This window comes from Octopus bimaculoides, chromosome 6 (assembly GCF_001194135.2).
Source record: "Octopus bimaculoides isolate UCB-OBI-ISO-001 chromosome 6, ASM119413v2, whole genome shotgun sequence".
Lineage (NCBI taxonomy): Eukaryota > Metazoa > Mollusca > Cephalopoda > Octopoda > Octopodidae > Octopus > Octopus bimaculoides.
The window spans coordinates 98,698,159-98,703,911 of NC_068986.1; the positions used below are offsets into that span (position 1 = coordinate 98,698,159).

A 5,753-nucleotide genomic window follows, 5' to 3' on the forward strand; every position below is an offset into this window, starting at 1 on the left:
ATATATATATATATATATATATATATAAAGAGAGAGAGAGAGAGAGAGAAACCGGGCAAACACGCACGCGTATTTTTGTATTTTGTGTGTGCATAAAATGTAGAAAGAGAGCAAGTGAGAGTGAATATATGAGACTATATAAAATTATAGAAACATGCAGTAACTACATAAAGCATAAACAGAAAATTTTAAAACAGCTAAAAATTATTGAAACAGAAAATAGTTCGTGCAAAGAAAAGTATATAAAATCGAAAAATAAAAATATGTAGGGATATAATATGCATATAGACATGCCATGGATATATGTATATATATACAAAAAAAATCAGAAATGAGTTCCAAATTTATAAGGATAGATTAAGTGGTACTGCAGCCGTGAGTATTGTTGTTGTTGTTTAGCCGAAAGCTGGCCTTCATTGAGTAGACCTATGAGGAAATCCTTCCAGATGCGAGGTTCCAGGGTTTTGTTTATTTTTCTTCAATGTATACTGTAACAGGAAAACATTACTAAATGTGTCCTTTTCATGGCGCTTGATTTGAAGAAATTTGACTGATATTTCTAGCATTTCAATTCACCATATAGAGGTTCCTTCATTGGTAATATGCAATGATGTTTGCTGTTAATGCTTAACAACCACGACTGAGTTCTGGCTCGACAGACCTACAATCAGACGTTCTACTTTAACCAAAATGTCTTTTTATTTCTAAGTACAGTGTGCTTCGTATTATAATCAGACGTGTCCTTGCTTTCTTTTATGACAATAGATATGTCTGAAGAAATATTTGGCTGTTATTTCGCATGTTTGATAGACCATGGAGTTGTCAGCTCGAAACAATTGTTTTCTTTAATGTTTAATAGTTCCAGGTTAGACCTGATTATACAAACTTATAATGAAATGCCTCCAACCGTGAATTTCCAGACTAAAATATTTAAAATGTCCTGCTTATGAGGATAATATAAATTGAGGGCACTGCAATTGATTTTGAGCAGGTCGACTATCTACATAGAACACGAGTCAGGCAACCTTTGAGTACCAGGTATGAATAATATGTGCAACGGTGCACATGTGATAAGAAAAGTAATGAATCTTTCATTTTTACAAATTCCGTGTAACTTTACATAAGACAGCAAGTTAACAGCGTTGAATAAAATGCTATTGCAGTATTCGTTTGGGTTATGCGAATTCAAATGCTGCGATGACTGTCTTCCATCCACTCACAGCCAATACATTTCCATCCAGGGCAATTACAGAAATGAACGGCATCTGTCCCAGTTCTTTGTGTTCTCCGTTCAACTTACAATTGACCAGCCTGGAGAGGCAGGTTCACAATCAATATGATAAACCGCCAACGGCATTGTCAGGATTTCTCGAAAGTGAAAAGAGCTGAATGGAAGCAGGGAATATTCTATTAAATTACTGTTTTGATCTAAAATGTTGTGATTCGTTATTTCAAGTATCCCATACTCAAATGTTTTTTTCCCATTCCAGAAATTGCAGCCAACGTAAATTTTAACAAAGTTTTATAATAAATGGAGCAGGCACAGCCTGGCCAAATGGTTACAAAATTCGTTTTGAAGTATATGTTTCTAAGTTCGATCCCAATGCGTGGTATCTTGGGCGAATATTTTCTATAGCCTCATATCAAGCCATATTTTGTGATTGTATAGAAGCTCATCAGCTGGACTCTACGAGTAAATTAAAAGATAGAGCCTTGTCATACATTGTATGGCACTGATTCTGTGTGAACTGCGCGTTAAAAGTACATGTGTCTATTATACTCAACTATTCTCGCGTTAATTCAAGGACAGGTAATCGAACAACTGAATCTCTATCGACCGAAGTAAATTCGTTCCCACTATATTATTCTCTTCAGTTTAGTGCACACGTCCATGAAGCTCATGCAAAACTTCGTGTGATTTCAAGTTATTGCAACGTTAGTACGTAGCAACATAAAATAGTTATATTAAATATTTGATACTATATTCCCTGTTCGACAGATGAAAAATATTTGTAATGTCAAAAAGTCATAATTCGTAAATAAAACTTAAACCTTATTATTAACCCCCACAAAATGTAACAAGAAGTATTATTTGCATAACATTGAGATATGACAAAATAGGCGTGTATTTTTCTTGTACTTTTTAGAATGTTTAAATTGTTTTACATAATTTAGAACGAGGATTTGAAGTGTCCTCATTATTTACTGTTTGGAAAATTAAGTTATCATCATTGTTTTGATATGCATTTGTATCATAGAGCAAGGATGATAACGTAAATGCATTTGCCCAAAAGGAAAGACAGCATGAACAAAGTGTATCAGTTTCCATCAGATTTATCTTGTGTCCCGAACTCAGGAGTTAGAAATAAATAGCTTAATGAGATTATCAAGCCTACCGGTTGAACATTGAATTAAGATGTAGTGGGAACAGGTTACTTCAATCATTTTCTTGAGAAACATTTTTGAATTAAGATGTAGTGGGAACAGGTTACTTCAATCATTTTCTTGAGAAACATTTTCTTGAGATTCGATTATGTGTTTTTATGTATGCTAATTTTCTAGCAATAAACTTAATCAAGAAATAGTGTTGTTAATGTCGATGGATTCAGTGAAAAATCAATTTGCCTTTCCAGCGTTGAACAACGTGTAGCTTCTAACAATACGCTAAGTGATGGTTGCATGTTAAAGTCTCCTAGACCTCCTACAAAGTAATGATGTAACGCTCTTTAAATCACGTTGGAGGTCTTCATCCCACTGTTATATTATTATACTTTCTTGTTTGTTTTAAATGTAAAGGAATAGTTTTCCATATTATTCAATTGAAATGTTCATTCTTTGTGTGTTTGTTGAGTGATAGTAAGGATTCTATATAGATTTAAGGATATTCTATCAACAGAATTCCAAAATTTCTGTTTCAAATTGAGTACCGCGATAAATATTTACAAAGGTTGGAGTACTGAAGAAATCTAATAATGAAGAGAAACACTGAATAAAACCTAAAATTGTTGATTTTCTGAAGGTAAATGCAGAAAGGTACCACATGTTGTCAGTATACAAGGGTCACCTATTTTAATCATTGGTTTTAGTGTAACGATATCAACTGAAATCGCTGCAATTTTGATAAAGGGAAGTTCCATACAATCTTATTTTATCTGCAATGTGTTTTCAAATTAGGTTATTACAAATAGGCCTTCCATATAAGCAGTTTTCTATGTAAAACTGCTGACCTAAGTCATTATGAATTTTCTTCCTTATATCTATCATTTGATATCAATTCAGTATAATTAGCATTACTAGAATTCTATTTAAGATATATGTATATACACATCTCTCTTTCGTAGCGATAGTGTATTTCATACGAGAGGTCTGAAAGCCTCTACCACACAGTTTAGTATTTGTAGTAGCAGATGTTTATGCTAAAACACAATATATTAACATATTTGACTACTGCAAGCACTTCCGACTTTACAACTTGCTTATTTTCTTTCAGTATTATTCAATGTGTATGTGAATTGCTATTCATTTTTGGTAGAAGCAGAACCTATTGATGATATAGAGGCGTCTGTTTCAAAAGTAAGTAGAGAACTAGATGTTGGAACCAATAACTAAACCGCTGCCAAGCGGGTTTTTTGGTTTCTTGCTTCAAGGCATTCAGCTGAGAATTTAAAAATCGATATTGTTTTACTTGAAAGAGATGCCACAATTTCAGCAAAAACTTTTTTTCCATTACACAATTAACGTATTGAAATGTAAACCAGGTGTTGGAACAGATAACGAAGTTGCTTCAACAGTATTTTTCATTTTCTTAACTGTTTCAAGACATTCAACTAACAATGGAAAATACATATTGTTTTGCTTCAAACAGATGTACTTCACTTTCCTTCAAACTTTTATTCAGTTTTCAAAAGCAGAAAAGTTTCTCAATGAAATCGTAGTCCTTTGTAATTTCCATGTATATGAAATTCAAGTGCAGATCATAGTTTTCTGAGGTCTTGCGTGCATTCTCTAAAACTGTCACCGAGGAATGAGGACTCTATTGTATTAAATATACATTTGTTAGAGTCTTGTAAGAACCCTGCCACTTGGATTCCTTTGAGGCAATCTTACAAATTTTTAACCATGAACCTTTTACGTTCTCTATATAATTACACTGTGCGTAAATATATATATATATATATATATATATATATATTCCCTTTAAACTTTGCCTTTATGATTTGGATATAAATGTTTTGAAACTGACCCCCCAATTTCCATTAGACTTTAGACAAATTCAGTGCTGAGTTGCTGAAGCAGAAATATCGTTGTAACAAATATTCTGCTCAATACCACAAATTTGCTTGTCAGTTGCTTGACCATAAACACTTGAGCATGTCCCTTAGTGGTTGACAATATGTGCATGTCTGATCATGAGAAGAAGTAGTAGGCGAACATCATATCCATGCCCTGAGAGGGATTCTTTGGGGTTTGAATAAGTGTAACAAAAGCTAAGTTTGAGGGAAATATTAGTCACTTTTCCTACTTTCTAGGGGCAAGCAAATAGGAAATAGCAGTTTCTACCTAAGGACAGAGATCGTGTTACACAGTGGTATAAATATTATTCTCCGGTAATTAGCTACTCCTTTTTATGTCATTAATTTGTCTGTATATTACTCTGCTGAAAATCGTCAGTCCATTTTTAACAGCAATTAGAATAATGCATTGGTAGCCTCAAAATGTTGTTCTCAAGGAGGAAAAAGTACTTGCTAATGCTTATATGCTGATCATGATCAGCAATAATGAAACGATGACACCAGATGCGTACTAAATACTTCTCGAGACCATTTTTGGATCTCTACAGTTTCGTTCACAGATTTTTTAATTAATTTGTTTAAACTAAACATTATGAAACTTCGGTTACTGGTGGAATGTCTCACACAGAACACGGTTTACTTGGAACATTTTTGACAAAATTTGGTATTTTAAAAGTTATTTCGTGTTAAAGTTGTCGTGTGAGACATTCCACCAGTATACGAAGTTTCAAACAGTTTAGCTAAAAAAATTAATTTAAACATCTGTGAATCAACCTGAACAGATCCCCATTTTTGATGACTATAAAGCAATAATTACTCTCACACTAATGAACTTGAGGTCTTCTAAAAACCGTTTTCGATTAGACCAACATAACCAAACCTACATCATTTGGCATTTTTTTTTTATTCGTTAATTCTTAAACGTAATTATATAAAACATTTAAAAGTGAGCCGATACATCAAGAAATGAACGGTTAGAGTTTTCTCCAGCAGTCGGCTTCAAAATTGGAAACGAGCGTGAATTCTACGTTGTTGGAGCGGGCCCCCACTGCTTAGGTAGAAGGTCCCTCGTTGTTTCAAGATGAAAGTATGGTATCTCTGTTTGTATTGTGAATGAATTATTGTTACATATCATTGTTATGATGACGAGTTCAAATCAGTTGTTAACATAAGTAGAAAAGAATGTATATATGGACATGTCTGCATATGTATGTATATATATATATTATCTAAAAGAGTCCCAAATCTGTCTGTTTTTTTATGCTTTATTTATATTCTTATAAAATTAATGTGGGATATAGAATATGGAATATATAATATAAATAGTAAAATGAAATGAAGTATTGAATGTATTGTTGAATATATGAAACATTGAGTATTAAATATATATAGGGGCTAGTATATTTTCCTGCTTCATAGCATTCATCAATGTCCCGTCTGACATATATATATATATATATA

At 32.9% G+C, this 5,753-nt stretch overlaps 1 long non-coding RNA gene across 1 annotated transcript in view; it reads left to right on the top strand.

Annotated features, from left to right (window-relative positions):
- Window positions 1-5,753, top strand: part of LOC106870799 (uncharacterized) — a 387,764-nt gene that overhangs the window by 275,499 nt on the left and 106,512 nt on the right. The gene's annotated exons all lie outside the window — the stretch shown is intronic.